Below are 17,732 nucleotides of genomic sequence, written 5' to 3'. Positions count from 1 at the left end.
AGAGAGAGACAGAGAGAGAGACAGAGAGACAGAGAGAGAGAGAGAGAGAGAAAGAGAGACAGAGAGAGAGAGAGAGACAGAGAGGTTGAGAAGCAAGATATGGACTTTAGAACGTAGGACTAGGAGATATAGACATTTAGGGAAGCTGGTCCTCATCATATCCCTTGCCTTACAGTGCTTTACTCCCCTAGAGACTGCTGAAAACTGACTCCTCACTCAGTGTAATTGTTCTCTTTTGGTTGGAGCTAAGATACCTTCTCATTCTTGCCTGGAGAACTCATTTATTCTAGTATATTCTTTTGCACAATCTAATTTATATAAATTCTCTGCTTTCTATTTTCTACTTTCTTTGATAAAGAGGTTGGTCTTCTGGGTAACTAGTATTTAGTGGGAAGGGACTAAGTTAAGGGTTACCCTTGAAAGTAATTAGGCAAGTAACTTTCATTCTGAACCCAGATTCATACCCCTAGACTAGAGATGCCAGAGGGATAGATATAATTCTAGCCTGATATCCCTTTTGGAGACTGGAGGAGAGATTGCCCAACCTTGATGATATTGAACCCTTCCTGACCCTACATCCTGCTAGGTGTTATGGTTCCTTCTACTCTTTATAAGTGGCCCACTTGTAAGACACACACACATATGTTACACTTGGCTTGTTGAATAAATACATGAAACAGGTAACTGTTATATGGTATCACAGAATTTTTTAATTTCTAAGATTCATATCTGGTGCCTGAAATCTATGAAACTGCAATGATATGTTACCACCTCTTGTTCAATTCAATTAAAAATGTTTAATAAGGGGTGGCTAGGTGGCGCGGTGAGTAGAGTGCTGGCCCCAGAGTCAGGAGGACCCAAGTTCGGATCCGGCCTCAGACACTTAACACAGACACACACACACAGACACACACACACACACACACACACACACACACACAAAACTAGCCATGCGACCTTGGGCAAGTTACTTAACCCCAATTGCCCTCCAAAAAGGCAAAAAAAAATTGTTTAATAAAAATGATGCAGTCAGGCCTGGTGGCACACACCTGTCATGTAGACTCCAAGGAAGGCTGAGGTTGGTGGATTGCTTGAGCTTGGGAATTCCGAACTTCAGTGGGTTAAGTTGATTGGCTGTCTGCACTGTTTGGCACCAGTATGGTGAGACTTGAGGAGTAGGAGGGTGGAGGAGGAGTGCCTCTGGATGTGGGGACCAGACTATCTAAGGAGAGGTGATCCCACTCAGGTCAGAATGCAGCAAGTCAAAGCCCCTACATCAATCACTAGAGGGATTGCATCCATGAGTGGCCACTGCATTTCCAGCTAGATGAGATAGAGAGACATAATTTCAAAAACAAATTTAAAGCTTAAGATTTAGGCTCTAAATAGGTGCTGGGGATATAAACTCATAAGTGAGAAAAGTGTCAATCTTCAAGAAACTTACATTTAAACTTTGGTAGGAGGAAAGGGAAGGGGAGGAATATTAATACTTTGGAAGAACTTAACTTTTAATCAACAAACATCTACAAAATTAGAGGGTTGGACTGGAAGGCCTCTATGGTCTCTCCTAGCGCTACACCTATGATCCTTTGATTATTGGGAGTCTACTGTATGACACCATGTGAAGTGCTGTGGGCAATACAGACAGATGATTGCCACCACGTAGAGCCCATGGTTGCTATGGAAGATAATCATTGGCATGGGAACACTCCAGCTACAGGGAATTGAGGGAAAGCTGGAGGGTGGGGCCCAGTCATGTACCCAGTCTTGCTGAAAAACTAGAACTGTAGTAAATTGGAATATTCTTTGTCTCAATAAACATCCTGTTGTTCAGTCAGGACTAGATGGCCACTGGGGTCTTCCAACTCCGATATTCTGTCCCTTGATTCCTAAGTCTCTTGACCTCTTACTAGCTACCCCTGGTCTTGATGTGTTTCTTGTCTTGAGTTAGACTCTTCTTTGGACACTGGTCCATCAATTATCCGTTTGGTCCTTCCATCAATCATCCTAGCTGCCAATCTTGGTTTTCTCTCTGGATGTCACTACTTCCACTGTTTTAGGACCTCTGGTCATAAAGACTTCTGCCTGGTCCTGAGATTCTCCTCCATTCTCAGACTGTGGCCTGTACAAGAACATTTGAAACTCTTCTCCCATTCTCCCACTGTGTTAAACCACCAGTGTCATGGAGTTCACAGATGGGATCCTGGGTCCTGTCCCTTCGCCTTGTAATCTAGTTGAGAGAACAGTTGGTATACAACTCTGTGGCATTCTAAGCTAAGTGTCAAATAAAGGTGTAGAGAACTTAGCCCTTTTGGTTACTGTGGTAAAGTGGGTCAAAAGTTGCTGGATCCAGGGAGGCTAGGTGGTGCAGTGAATAGAGCTCCAGCCCTGGAGTCAGGAGGACCTGAGTTCAAATCCGGCCTCAAATACTTAACATTCACTAGCTGTGTGACCTTGGGAAAGTCACTTAACCCCAATTGCCCTGCCCTCCCCCCTCCAAAAAAATAAAATAATTAAAAAAAGTTGCTGGATCCATGGGGACTTTTTCAATTTTGTACTCAAATTGATTTGCATAACATCCAGGGCCATTTCAGTTGTATGTTTGTATGGAAAGCAAGAAGGTGATGAAAAGAATTTCCTGGGGGAGGCTAGGTGGTGCAGTGAATAGAGCACCAGCCCTGGAGTCAGGAGGACCTGAATTCAAATCTGGCCTTTGGCACTTTACACAAAAACTAGCCTTGGGACCTTGAGCAAGTCATTTAACCCCAATTGCCCCTCCAAAAAAAAAAAAGAATTTCCTTTCTCTGTGTAGCATGGTTTGGACTCTGGCACCACTCTCTTAGGGCTAGCCTCCCTCAGGGTTCTCCTGAAAAGGTTAGGGCTTCTTTTGAGCTCCTACCAATTGTACCTCTCCCATTCTTAGGGGTCCATTGACAGTTACCCCAATTCTATTTAATTATTTAGCATTGGATTAACTTTTACAAATGGATATTTACATCAAAGACATAGTAAGAACAAATGTATAAATATTTTCCCTTAAGGCAAAGTCCCTCTATGCCACCTCAGTGGGAGAGCTGTGCATGTGTGAGTGTGAGTGTGTGTGTGTGAGTGTGTGTTTGAGTGTGTGTGTGAGTGTGTGTGTGTGTGTGTGTGATCAAGTTCATAGTTTAGCTCAATTTCAAAGCCCTGTTGGATTGATTTTCATGGAACCTTGCTCCTCAGAACTGCCCTGCTGGGACAATTGAAACACCTGGTCTGAATTTCTAGACTGCTAAAACCCTTTGTCTTGACCTCCTGGGATGGGTTAAAGACCCAATTGCATGAACTTAGAATGGAAAAGAATAAGCAAAAGGGCCTGTTTCTTTTAGACCCATGAACTAAAGGGGATAAAGGAAGAAGGTGCCCTTAGGTCCTCCCCCCTTGTTTCATGGTGTGAATTAAGTATTATCCTCAGATATAAACACTGCTAAAATGTTTGGTCAGGCTATTTGAAAGATGCTGATACTTCTGAGGCAGCTAGGTGGTACAGAGGATACAGCACTGGGCTTGCAATCAGGAAGACTCATCTTCATAAATTCACATCTGGCCTCAGATCCTTCTAGGCTATGTGACCCTGGGCAAGTCACTTAACCATGGTTGCCTCAGTTTCCTCATCTGTAAAATGATTTGGAAAAAGAAATGGGGGCGGCTAGGTGGTGCACTGAGCAAAGCACCAGCCTCGGAGTCAGGAGAACCTGGGATTGGTTCTGGCCTCAGTCACTTAACACCTACACACACACACACAAAAACTAGCTGTGTAACCTTGGGCAAGTTACTTAACCCCAATTGCCCTCCAAAAGGCAAAAAACAAACAAATAAAACAAAGCAAAAAAAAAAGGCAAACCACCCCAGTATCTTTGACAAGAAAACCTCAAAATGGGATCACAAAGACTCGGACATGACTGAAATGACTGAACAAGAACATATAGTTCTGATCTTTGAGCCAATGGAGAAAGGCTACTCCCAACCACGTGGTAAACCAATGTAGAATGTTCCTGCTTTCTCCAGTCCTTCAGTCTCCTGGAAGCAGGTTCCTTATCATCTTCCACATTGGTGAGGCATCTTTGGTGGTTTAGGAGAGTGTCAAAACTCCATTACATCCTTCCCCGTTTGAAAAATTCCTTGGCAAATAGTCAAGGGTACATTTTGAATACATTTGTCTGTGTCTGCAATCCAGATGATTCTCTGGGTCTATGGGAAGACATATACATTTCATTTGCTTCTCCAATTCCATACAGGAAAGAGGCTCAAAACAGGCAATGTGACATGATTTTATACAGTTTAGCATATACAGGCAAAAATAACATTTGCCCCAATACAACATTTTTGCAGATTCAATGAATATTATACAAAGTTTCCAAGATACAACTGCTTGTTTAGTATTGAACAAGGGTTTGATTCATTGCTAAAATGGAAGATTATTAGGTCTTAGAGATCATTGAATCTAACCTTCTCATCTTATGGGTGGAGAAACTGAGGCTCAGAGAAGTTAAGGGACTTACCTGATGTTCCTAAGTCCAAATCCAATACTCTAACCATTATCCCATAATACTTCAAAAGAATTATGTGATTTCAAATTTTGAACTGGGATGACTAGGAGAATGATGAAAGAAATTGATAGAAAGAGGGTGATGCTGACTACTTTGGAGAGAAAGGTTTGGTTCTCTCCATTCACAGCTTCTGTATTTTCAGCCTTTTGGAATCTTAGCCCTCTAGGATCTCATTGACCTCATACAATCTGTAGTCTCTCTCTAAGTTGTGGTTTTTCTTTTAAACATATTTATTTCTCCCCAATTACATATTAAAATAATTTTTGACATTTGTTTTCTTTAAAGCTCTGAGTTCCAAATTCTATCCCTCTCTCCTCTCTCCCTTCCCCCCCCTTGAGATGGTACCCATACTATGCGCATACACATGCACACACAAATCTGTAATTTCCCACCTGAGTTCCACTCCCAAGTCTGTTGATTGACCATCTCCAACTTCACGTGTGGTATATATCTCCAATTCAACATATCCATAATGGAAGTCATTAGCTCTCCCCTCTCCCCATTTTTTTTTTTTTGTTATTTAGTTGTTTCAATTGTATCTGACCCTTCATGACACAATTTGGTTTTTTTTTTGGCAAAGATACTGGAGTGGTTTGCCACTTCCTTCTCCAGTGGATCCATTTTGTCAAGCAATTGGAGCTTAAGTGACTTGCCCAGGGTCACAGCTAGTAAGTGTCTGAGGCTGGATTAGAACTCGGATCTTCCTGACTCCAGGCCCAGTGCTCTCACTGAGCCACCAGCTACTTCCCAAATTTGCCCCTCCTCTAAACTTCTCTCTTTCTGTTGAGAGGATCCCTAGGCTTGCTGTTATCCAGTTTTACAACTTCAGAGTCTCTTTCTTTTCGCCTTGGTCCCCATATCCAATTAACTGCTTAATCTGGCTAATCTTACTTCCATTCCCTTTTATCTACCCACAGCTCATCCCTCCTTCCCCACTCCCAGTTTGGGGTTAAATCCCTTTTCTCCTGGGCCATTGCAGTGGCCTCCTGACTTGACTCTGGCTTCCAGTCTTTTCTTTTTCTTAATCATTTTCTTCATGGCTGTCAAAATAGTCTTCCTAGAGCATATCTAGTCATGTCATTCCCATGCTGAAAAACTTTCAATGTTTCCCTATTGCCTCTGGTATACAATACCAGCAAAGTTTCTTGGCATTTAAACTCTTGGCTCAGACTTATTTCATTTTATTCTGCTTCACACACTTTTTGTTACAATCCAACTGGACTATTTATTGTTCCTAAAACTCACCATTACATTTTCTACCTTTATGCCTTTGACTAAGCTGTCTCCCAGCTGAGAGTCAGGCAGTTAGGTGGCATTGTAGATATAATTCTGGACCTGGAATCAGAAAGACCTGATGTTAAAATGTAGCCTTAGACACTTCCTAGCTGTGTTACCTTGGGCAAGTCACTTAACTATCATCTGCTTCAGTTTCCTCAACTGTAAAATAAATAAATGTGTGCCTATTGTGTGCGTATATGTATATATACATATATGCATGTCTGTATACACACATGTGTATATGTGGATGTAGTTATATATATACGTATACACACATATACATACATCCGTGTACACACACACTCTCTTGTTTTCTTTCTTTATCCTCCATCCAGGCTCAGTTCATGGACCATCTCCTATGGAGAAAGTCTTTTTGAATTCTCTTTGTTGTTAGTATTTGCTTCTCTCCCCAATCTTCCTCAAATTTTCCTGTACATACCAATCTTTTTTCCTTGTTACATTTCCCTAGTAGAATGTAATCTTCTTGAGGGTAGGTGCTGTTTTCCATTTTGTCCTTGTACTTCCAGAAGGAAAGATAGTGCCTTACATATAGTAGGTGCCTAACAAATGCTTATTTTCTTGCCTTGCCTTTCCAGATGGTTTTGGAGAAAGTTTCTGTTTTTGATGTTGGAGATGAGAAAGGAACGTGCTCTTTAAAGCATGTATGGGAGGCATCTCAGTAGAACAGAAAAAGCCTTTTGACTGAAGTCAAGAGACTGTGAGTTTGAGTCCCAGCTCTGTCATTTCCTGGAAGTATTTGGACACAATGCTTGACCTATCTGGGTCTCAGTCTCCTCATCTACAAATGGAAGCCATTGGACTAGATGATCTCTTAGACCTTTTCTAGTCCTGACATTTTGTGACATCTTAAGACATTGTGTGATTGCTGAAATGAAACTTAAGCAGACAAGTCAATCAACAAGTCTTTGTTGAGTGATTGTTCTCTCCTGGTACTGGACTATGCCACCCAGGGGGAGATACATAGAAGTCAGTGATGTAACCCTTGTCTTCAAGTTCATAATCAAGATGGGCAATGAGACAAATACACATAAAAATAAAATAATACAAGGGAGTAGGATAAATGCCAAGTGTGTGGTACAATCCAGAGTAACACAGAGGAGGGAGGGGCACTTTGTCACCCAAAAGGCTCTGGATAAAGCTCTTGCTGGCCATTTTCCCCTCTGGCAACTTGGTAATGCATTTTAGCAGTTCCTCAAGGTGTGACCCTTGGCAAGTGTGAGTCTCAGTTTCCTTATCTATGAAATGAGAATAATAAGAGTCACCACTTCCCAGGTTTGTTTTGCCAAATGAGATAATGGATATATAACACCTTGTAAACCACATGAAGTGAGCGTTTGCTATTAGGCAAAATTTATAAAGTGCTTTGCAGACATTCCTCTAATGTCACAGTTCTGTTCATTATTTTCAAACCAAAAGACTTAGCTTGCTCTTTTCTTGATCAGCACACAGTACTGAGGTGAAGAAATTCTCCAAGACATAGTTTTATGAGGCTTTGTATTTGCTTTGTATTTCCGTCCCTTTTCATAAATTGTAAAAGACTGACTATATTTCCCTCCCTCCTATCCCACCTCCCACTTGTTCTATTCTCTACTTCGATCCCCTCCCTTTTCAAAAGTGGGTGCTTCCAACTTCCCTCCCCCCAGCCTGCCCTCCCTTCCATCATCCCCCTTTCATCCTTCCCCCCCCACTCTCCTGTAGGGTGATATACCCTATTTAGTGTGTATTTCATTCCCTCCTCAAGCCAAATTCAATGGGAATAAGGTTGACCCATTCCCTTTTGCCTTCCTATTCTTCCCCTCCATTGTAACCATTTACCCTTGCCTCTTCTGTATGAGATAGTTTACCCCATTCTGTCTCTCCCCATCTCCTCTCATCATATTCCTCTCTCACCTCTTAATTTCACCTTTTAAGTATCATCCCTTCCTGTTAAATTGGTCCTGTGCCCTCTATCTATGTATACCTGTAAACATATATACACACATTCACATATGTATTCATATGCCCATATACCCTCATATATATAGATATATTTCTATTCCCTTCAACTACTGAGAAAAGTTTCATAAGTTACAATTATTGTTTTTCCATGTAGGAATGTTAATAGTTCAACTTTGATAAGTTCCTTATGATTTCTTTTCCCTGTTTACCTTCTCATGCTTCTCTTGCTTCTTGTATCTGAATGCCAAATTTTCTGTTCAACTCTGGTTTTTTCAGCAAGAATGCTTAAAAGTCCTCTATTCCACTGAGTGACCATATTTTTCCCTGAAACATGATACTCAGTTTTGCTGGGTAGGTGACTCTTGGTATTAATCCCAGCTCCTTTGCCCTCTGGAATATCATATTCCAAGCCCTTTGATCCCTCAGTGTAGAAGCTGACAGATCCTGGGTTATCCTGATTGTGTTTCCACAATATTCAAATTGTTTCTTCCTGGCTGCTTGTAATATTCTCTCCTTAATCTGGGAATTCTGGAACTTGGCTATAATATTCCTAGGAGTTTTTTTTTTGGGATCTTTTTCAGGAGGTGATCAGTACATTCTTTCAAGCTCTATTTTGCCTTCAGATTCTAAAACATCAGGGCAGTTTTCCTTGAGAATTTCTTGGAGGATGATTTCTAGGTTCTTTCTTTGATCATGGCTTTCAGGTGGTCCAATAATTTTTAAATGATCTCTCCTGGATCTATTTTTCAGGTCAGTGGTTTTTCCCATGAGATATTTCACATTGCCTTCTATTCTTTCATTTGTTTGGATCTGTTTAACATTATCTTGATTTCTCATAAAGTCATTAGCTTCCAATTGCTCCAGTCTAATTCTGAAGCTATGATTCTCCTCATTCAGCTTTTGACATTCTTTTTCTATCTGGCAAATTTAGCTTTTCAAGGCATTCTTCTCCTCATTGCCTTTTTGAGCCTCTTTTTGCCATTTGAGTCAGTCTGTTTTTTAAAGTGTTATTTTCCTCAATCAGGCTGTTGACTCTCATTTCATAATTTTCTTGCATTGTTGTCATTTCTCTTCCCGATTTTTCCTCTACTTATCTTATCTGCTTCTTAAGGTCCTCTATGGCCTGTAACCAGCTCGTATTTTCCTTTGAAGCTTTTGGTGCAGGAGTTCTGACTTCACTGTCTTCCTCCTGTTCCATGCTTTGCTCCTTTTTGTCCCCAAAATAGGAGTGTAATGTTGGAATCTTCTGTCTGCTTTGTTTCCTTTGTCATGTTGCCCCTCAGTCACTTGACCCCTGGGCTTTTTGCCACAGCAGGACTCTGCCACCAGACAGGGGAGCTTTCGTCCCAAACACTGGGGTTTTCTCAGTTGCTGGAAGTATTAGATGGGTACCCTCTCTGAGGTCTCCACATGCTCTGGCAAGCTGGACATACACCCTAGGACCTCCACCCTGGACTGCAATCCAGATCCAAGCAGGTTAAAGCAAGAGAGATTACCCCTCAGACTGATGCTTGTTCCCCCTACACTCTTCAGGCCAGGAGCTGAAGCTGCCACGTGGCACTGGCTGGCTGTGCCTGCATCTCAGTGGCTTTTTGCCCTGGGGGCAAAAGCCATGCACTCCCACTTACTGGTCCCAAAGTCCAGACTTCACTGACCTCTCACTTTGTCCTTTGCATCTGTGTGGTGATAAATCTGGAAATGGCCACAGCTCCTGCTGATCTGGAGTCCTTCTGGCTGGCGGCTGGTCAGGCCCACCCTGGGGCTAAAACCTCAGCTCCCAGATGCTGCGCTGGCTGATTCCTGCCAGCCTGCCAGGCTGTCCTCAGTGGGAGGTTAGCTTCTCTGTGTCATTTTGTGGGTTCTGCAGCTCCAAAGTTTGTTTAGAGCCCCCTTTTTACATGGATTGGGGAAGGTGGAAGCAGGAGCAGCGGGGAGGTCCTGCTTCTAGTCTGCCATCTTCTTCTATTATACTCTTGCAGAAGAAGGTAAAGACTCCCAAGAAACTTGTCAGACTGTTGAACAGATAGTTCACATTGCCATTGGGTTTATCTGTCTGAGCACCTTGCAAAGTCCCAATATTTTGTCATGAAGAAGTAGTTTGAGCTTTCTAAGTACTTTCACTATAGTATCCTCCTAGTGGTCTGTCACCTTCTCTTCTGAGAAGAGTGAAGTTAAAAGTGGGGGCAATCGCAGTGAGTGATCAGTCTTGACGTAGGAACTCAAGTCCTCTTGCTCTTATGGAGCAGGTGCTAAAACTTGGAGCTTCCATTTCTCAAAATCACAATCAGTGGTCACTGTTCAGGGAAAGAAACACAAAGTTGAAGATACACTCAAGGACTTGCGGCTCTGTCTCTCAGGATGACCAATGCAAGCACTTATTGACTGCCATTGCCATGAAGGTCATGTGGAGAGAGAGAGACAGAGACAGAGAGAGACAGAGAGAGAGACAGAGAGAGAGAGAGAGAGAGAGAGAAAGTCCTATTTTTTGGAAGCTGGAGACAGAATTGGCTTGATATTATAGAAGAGCTCTTGCCAACCAAGAGAGGCAGGTAGAGATTTTCCTAGAGTTTTTATGTCTCGGATCAGTCACTGATCATTATCAATATAGTCCTCAATCATGGGGACCCGTGAAGACCAATATTCACATCCTTTACAAAGGAGCCAAAGAATGGGACCATCCTCATGCATGCTTCATGAAATAACCACTTTTTCCATGAGTAGCAGTATAAGATTTGGGTTGTTAGCCTTCATTCTTGCTACATGACTGACATGCCTCCTTTTCTGGTCCTACAGTTCTTCAATGATAACTTTTATATCACTTATATGCAAGTATTATTGGTAATAAATGTAGTTTATTACCCCCTACATTTTTCCCTTGCCTTTTGCTTGATATCTGCTAAATATAGGTCATTTCAGGATTGATCTGCTGTTTTGGTGGTAGAGAAGAGTTTCCAAGGATTGCCCATTCCCCATTGACCTTGATTCCTGCTTCAGCCCATCACTAACCTTTTCCCCCAGTGCCCAAGGATACTTCGTGGGTGTAGACAGATACTTATTCTGAGTTAATGGAATTCTCAGGGAGTCTCCATGTCATGTAAACTCATTGAGGACAATTACAATGAATGCCCAAGACTTCCTTTTTCCTTTTGTTGAGCTGTTCAGATGCTTGTTTCTGGGGTGGAACCATACACCCAAGGAAGGTTATGAGTATGGTTAAAGGAAAGGACCCCCCACCACGCCCATCATGTAACTACAGGGCAAAGCACTTTAATTTTTTCTTGGCATTTTGTGTTATAAGCAGGTGGATAACAATGCAGGTGGAGAGAAAAATCAACATCTTAACCCGGAGAAGAGTCGTGTAATTAATAGACATAAAGTCCTTTGAGATTCCCTGATACTGAAGGGTCAATTATTGTTTTCTGCAAAAACAATTCCCCAATTTTTAAAATCTATCCTTGCAGATGAGTTACTCTTCTCGTAATTACAGGCCACCTCTCTATTAATGACACCTATGAGAGTCAGCAATTTTGAAGGTGACACTGGACTCAGAAATATTTTAATCTCGTAAGAAAATGTTTAATGTTTAAGAATCATGCTGAAATGATACTCAGGATTTCAGGGGAGTCTTAAGAATGGCTCATGGCAAAGGTCTCCATGTACAGCCTCAGACCCAAGGCAGCAGGGTAGAATAATAATGCCTGGTATTTTTATGGCATTGAGGTTTGCATAGGATTTTCCAAATATTATCTCATTTAATTCTTCCAGTGATCCTGGGAGATAGGTGATTATTATCACCCTTTTGCAGTTGAGGGAACTAAGGCATGCAGAGGTTAAATGACTTCACTGGGTTCTGATAACTTGTAAGTATCTGAGGATAGATTTGAACTCAGGTGTTCCTGACCCCCGCCCAGCACTATCACTTTGCAACCTAGCTGCCTCACAGTGGTATAGCAGAAAGAACATTAGAGTGCTGGACCTGGAGTTAAGAAGACCTGAGTTCAGATCTCACCTCAGACACTCACTAGCTTGGCTTCCTCATCTATAAAATGGGGATAATGTTAGCACCTACCTTCCAGGATTGTTGTGGGGATCAAATAAAATAATATATGAAAGCACTTAACACAGTGTCTGGCACATAGTAGGTGCTATAAAAATACTTATTGTCTCCTCTTCCCCTCTAAGATTCCTCCTAGTTCTAAGTCTGATCCTCTGGATTCTTGGAAATCTTTTTAATCACAAGAAATAGCCAGGGATCTTCAGACTACATTTTGGACCTAATGTAATGGGGTAGCAAAGGCCAAGAATGTTCATTGAACACAAAACCAATGGACCATTGTTAATCCCTGCAGTGGAAGACCAACATCTGTTTGACTCCAACATGTGTTTCTTGCTTCAGTGCTGCAGTGTTTATTAGAAACTTGGATCCAGGCTTTGTCCCTGGGAACTGTCCTTCAAGCTAGACATGTCTGACCTGCAGCTAAAATCTGCCTTGAGTTGGTCTGCAGAGATTCCCCCAAGCTATACTTGCTTTTAAAGACCTTGACTCAAAGACCCCAAACCATCAAACCAGCCTCACCTCATTTTCATTTGTCCCCCTCCCCCCCGCCAGGGGGCGGGGAGCACAAACAAGGCTCCATATGCTGACAAATGAAGAATGTTAAAGAAACGATGTGACGATAGCCAACATGACTATAGCATTGTCATGCTTACAAAGGGCTCTATGTGTTATTTAATTTGATCCTCACAATGACCACATGAAGCATGGGAAAAATTCTCATTTTAGAGACGAGGAAACTGAATTTCAGGGAAATGAATCAACCTATTCTAAGTCATGTGGATTGTAAGTAGTAGAAATTAGGATTCGACCTCCAAATATTCTGGCCTCAAGTCTATCATTCTTTCTACTTCTCTGCTATGGGGATGATTCTCTATGCCTCTGATGAGATAGGGCAAAAGAAGGTTTGGATTTGAGTGATGATCAGATTATTTGTGGCAAAGCTGTAATTCTTTTTCACTAGTGTTGAGGGTGTCAAAGTTATATCACTTGTTGGACCCTTTCAAGTGAAGCCCGATGAGAAAATCAGAATCACTAACATTTAAAGTCGGCAGAGTGCTTAGCTCTCATTTAATCCTCACAAAAATCCTAGGAGGGGTGCTATTATCTTCCCTACTTGACAGATGAGGAAACTGAAGAATGAAGAGTTTAAGTGACTTGCTTAGGGTCACACAGCTAGTAAATATCTGAGGCGGGATCTGAACTTAGGTCTTCCTGCCCTAGTATTAGAGGGAGATCTGAGTTTTTCTAGTTTTCTTCACTTATATCATCCTAGAATATTAGAACTTGAAAGAGGACTTAATGCTGATCTAGTACAACCTTTTAATTTTATACATGAGAAGCTGAGGCTTTGAGGAGTTTAGAGGTTTGTCTAAGGTTACACAAATAGTAAATGATAGTGGTAGGATTTGAATTCAGGTATTGTGACTGGCAAGTTTATTTTTCTTTAAGTACTGTACCACACACACACACACACACACACACACACACACACTACCTGAACTATCTCCCAGTGTCTCCAAATGCAACCTTCTTTATCCTTTTAGTTAGCAGTGACCTTCCTGATTTCACATTTGTGTTTGTGGCACTCCTGTATTGTTATATACAAGAGTTACTTGTGAATATTTCCCACTGCCTGTTCTATGGAATAATGTCAAGGGCCCCAGATTTGGAGCCGGAGGATCTGACTTAGAATACTGATGTCCTTAGAAATAATGCTAATCATTGTGTGGTGCAGGCTGTATACATACACACTCTTTGAACTCATACTTGTCTTCTCAGATTAGGTCCCTAGGGTATGTTCCTAGAACCCTGGAGAGTTCTAGGAATAACCCTAAGGGGCTGAAGTTCCTAATACTATGTAACTCATGAGACCTTATCTGGTATCTTTCTTGATATTGATCATATGATTATTATCTTCCTAATATAAACTAATCAATTAACTTCAATTAGCTTCTATAAAGAGAGTTTACTTAGAAAGTATAATAAGGAAATACATTTAACAAATCCCTCCAAACTGGGGCATACTCTCCTCTCTATAACCCTTCCCCTCCCAGTCTCTGGAATAATGTGCTCAAATTTAAGGTGATTGCTACAAAATATTCCTTTCCCTTACCCCACTCCAAGTCAACTCCTGGGTGAGCTTTTGCTTAGAGGACATGGTGTATTGGCTGGACCAATTCCATTTGTTCATTGCTGGGCTTACTGTTCCTCAGGACTGGCTTCTTATTGGATCCACCCACTGTTGCTATAAACTCCAGTTGCTGAGGGGAGCTTAGATGCCTCTTGCAACTTTTCAGAGCTTACAAGGTTATAGCTTTGGTCGTTCCATCTTTGATACTTATTTACCCAAGATCAGGAAAGAACTACAAGTGAACCATGTGTTCATGGCCACATGGTAGCCTGGTGAGTAGATGAACTAGCTGTCACTATCATGAGTGGGAGGCCCACAGAGTCTCTTCTCTCTCACTCAAAAGTCACCAGGGAAGGAGAGTTCATCTATTCAAACCTTTTATATGCACACTATTATAACTCAGCAGCCATTTAAAAGGCTATTTATCACCATACTGTAAACCTGTAGGAAAGAGTCAGAGAACTCCTGAGTGTCTTCTGAAGTGAGATGGAAAAGGGCCCCTTCATAATGCGTGTTCAGAAACAGCCTCAGCAAGCCTCCCTATCGATCGGCAGCAGGCAAAATTTATCTCTTGTGTTGCAAGGACTGTCCCTTTTTGTCTAATCTTCCCACAATGACAATGATGGTGGTGATGATGATGAATGACATTTACTTAGTACCTTAAGGTTTGCAAAGTAATTTGCTTAATTTCATTGTGTTTAATTCTTAATCTGTAGGTTCCTGAGGTTGGATTATCTCTAAAGTTCCTTCCCGCTCTAAATTCTATGTTTATACCAGACAGTCAGCTCCATTAAGGCAAGACATATCTCTTGTCTAAACTCTGATGTCTTCTAGTACCCAGCAGAATGCTCTTCTCTAATATGTAATTAATACATGTTTGTTGGAATGAATGGAATCAACCAGTAAATGTTTATTAGTTTTTATTATATTTAGCATCTGGTCTAATCATTCATTCATTCACTCATTCATTGACTTTAAAATATTTATTAATTCAATCCAATTCAACTTAATTCACCAAAACATGTATTTAGCACCTACTGTGTGCAAGATACTGTATTAAGGACTTGGGATACAAAGTCAAAACCAAAATAGTCCCTATCTTCAAGGATCTTAAATCCTACTGTATGGATGCAAATGCCAAATACACAAATAAGAATAATATAAGGTAATTTGGGAAGGGAGAGAACATTTGCACCTCAGGGACCCTGGAAAGGCTTCCTGATGGTAACACCTGTAACCTCAAAGGAAGATAATATGTGTTTAAAAAGCTGGAATTGCCTCAGGTCCAAAATAAAACTTTGTAAAACCCTTCCACAAGAAGGTATGATTGTACATTGATTCTTTATTTTTGGAGGGGGGAAGGGGAAGGTAGGGTAATTGGGGTTAAGTGACTTGCCCAAGGTCACATGGCTAGTTTTTTGTGTTAAGAGTCTGAGGCTGTATTTGAACTCAGGTCCTCCTGACTCCATGGCTGGTGATCTATTCACTGCACCACCTAGCCACCCCACATTGATTCTTTAAACTGTCTTTCTCCCTATTCCATCATCTTAGCACTATTTCACTTGCCTTCCTTTGTGTAGGCAGTAAAAATCATCTATACCCAGAGAATGTCATGGAAACAATGAATATGAGCTTGGACAGACTTTGAGAGATAGTGGAGGATAAAAGGGCCTGATGTGCTGTGGTCCATGGGGTCACAAAGAGTCCAACACGACTGAATGACTGAATGAGAACAACTTGAATGTAAATCTCTTATACCTTGAATAAGCCCCATCTTTACCTCCCCCCCCCCCTTAAAATTCCTTAAAGGCCCAACCCATTTCCCCCCCCCCTTGGGAACCCTTTCCTATTTTTTTACTTTGTCATGGTTTACTTGTTTCTTCTCAAATTTTGTATTTATATGTTGTATCCACCCACAAGAATCTAAGCCCTTTGAGGGTAGGAATGATTTTTCATTTTGTATTTGTATCTCTAGAGGCTAGTATGATACTTAGAATATAATAAGTGCTTAATAATTCAACATAGTGAATTCTGAGAGATGGAGAAGAGGAAGGGACCATTCCAGGAATAGAGGCAGGCTGTCCAAATACACGTAGGTGGGCGATGGAATGTGGTGTATGTGAAACAGCTAGTAGACTAATTTAGTTGGAATGTGGAGTTTGTACAGGGCTCCAATAAGTCTGGAATAGCCAACTGACAATAAATTGGGGAAGGCCTTGACTGTTTATGTCTAATAGGTATAGACAAGGAGGTTATATTTTGTTTTAGAGAGCAGTGAAAAGATTTCTTTTTTTTTTTGGGGGGGAGAAGGCAAAGGAAAGACATGATCAGACCTGTGCCCTTGCATTACTTTGGTGATGGATTGGACAGGAGAAGCTGAAAGGAAGGAAATAAATGAGCAAGTTAGTAAAGTTATCCAAGCAGAAGGTGGTGAGTCCTTGAGCTAGGGTGGTAGACCCGGTACATAGTGTCTCTATAAAATGATGCTAGCTAGCCTTGTTCCACTTAAGTGAACTTCCTCTCCTCTAGACTCCTCCTTATCTGTGTGGTACCCTTTAGCACTTAATGAAATATTGTCAGTGTGTGTTCACCATTGTTTCCTACGCATTAGTCTGTAGTCTTATCCTTCAAATTAGACAATAAACCATGACAATAGTTTCCTCTTCTTCTGGGTCTCTCTCAGTACTTGGCACTTAGAAGATACTTAATAAATGTTTGTTGGTTAATGATTGATTGGCAGCGGTAGGTTTTGTTTGCTGGCATTGGCTGCTCCACTTAGAGCCTTTCCCTGGGAAAAGCTACTTTAAATCGTTAGTCTGAGGGAGAAGTAAAGGCCAAGGCCCTTGACAGGAGATGGAGCAATAAGATTAATAACAATAACAACAGCAGCCAGCATTGGTATCAGACTGAGCTTTGCAAAGCATCTTACATATGAGCCTCCTGACAATCTTGGGAGGTAGGTGCTATTATTATCTTCATTTTACAGATGAGAAAACAGGCTGAGAGAATTGAAATGACTTGCTTATGTTCATACAGCTACCGTGTTTCCCCGATAATAAGACCTATCCTGAAAATAAGCCCTCCCCTTACTGTGTAAGATTCCTCTAAAATAAGCCCTCCCCTGAAAATAAGCCCTATTGAGATTGCTACTGTAGTGAAGGTGATCCCCTGCGCTACACGCTACATTACGGTACCCTCTGTATGCACCGCCCCCACCCCCCACCCCGGTGAAACGCACGCCATGCTCCGAGCTGCATTCAATCAGAGCTGCAGTAGTGAGCCGTCATCCTGTTCTTCCCCAGTGATTTGATTGCTGGCGCCATTGAGAGCAGTGCCGCGGAGGAGAGCTAAGGCAGGACAACATAAGCCCTCCCCTGAAAATAAGCCCTCTGGTATTTTTCTTTCCAAAAAAATTAATAAGACAGTGTCTTATTATCGGGGAAACACAGTAGTAAGTTACCTGGTAAAATTTGAACTCAGGTCTTCCTGCCTCCAAGGTCACCACTTTATTCACTATATGATCTAAGCTGTTAATGTATTCAGTCATCACGTTGGGCTTGGGGAAAGGTTGCTGGTCTCTTAAGGGGACCATGTAGGGTGTGATCAGAATGATAGCTTATTTCTATAGGAATAATTGGGTCTGGGATTTGGGAGGAGCTGCAGGCTTGGAATGGGAGCCCTGGTGACAAGTATAGACTTTCTTTTTACCAGTGTGCCC

At 41.6% G+C, this 17,732-nt stretch overlaps 2 protein-coding genes across 4 annotated transcripts in view; both read right to left on the bottom strand.

The window, feature by feature from the left end:
* The window catches only part of S100A10 (S100 calcium binding protein A10), a 462,639-nt gene that overhangs the window by 210,179 nt on the left and 234,728 nt on the right, over positions 1-17,732 (bottom strand). The window lies entirely within an intron of this gene.
* The window catches only part of S100A11 (S100 calcium binding protein A11), a 399,965-nt gene that overhangs the window by 147,505 nt on the left and 234,728 nt on the right, over positions 1-17,732 (bottom strand). Inside the window, exon 1 of one of the 3 annotated variants that reach the window (XM_069089982.1) lies at positions 11,477-11,480. The exons of the other annotated variants lie outside the window; for them this stretch is intronic. The gene's annotated coding sequence lies outside the window, so the exon portion shown is untranslated. Of the gene's footprint in view, positions 1-11,476; positions 11,481-17,732 lie in introns of those variants that run through there. 3 annotated transcript variants of the gene reach the window in all.

Source organism: Petaurus breviceps, unplaced genomic scaffold (assembly GCF_028583685.1).
Source record: "Petaurus breviceps papuanus isolate PSGF00001 unplaced genomic scaffold, PetGlider_PUasm1.0 186, whole genome shotgun sequence".
Lineage (NCBI taxonomy): Eukaryota > Metazoa > Chordata > Mammalia > Diprotodontia > Petauridae > Petaurus > Petaurus breviceps.
The sequence above is the reverse complement of the archived record's forward strand: the minus strand, read 5'-3'. Positions and strand labels throughout refer to the sequence as shown.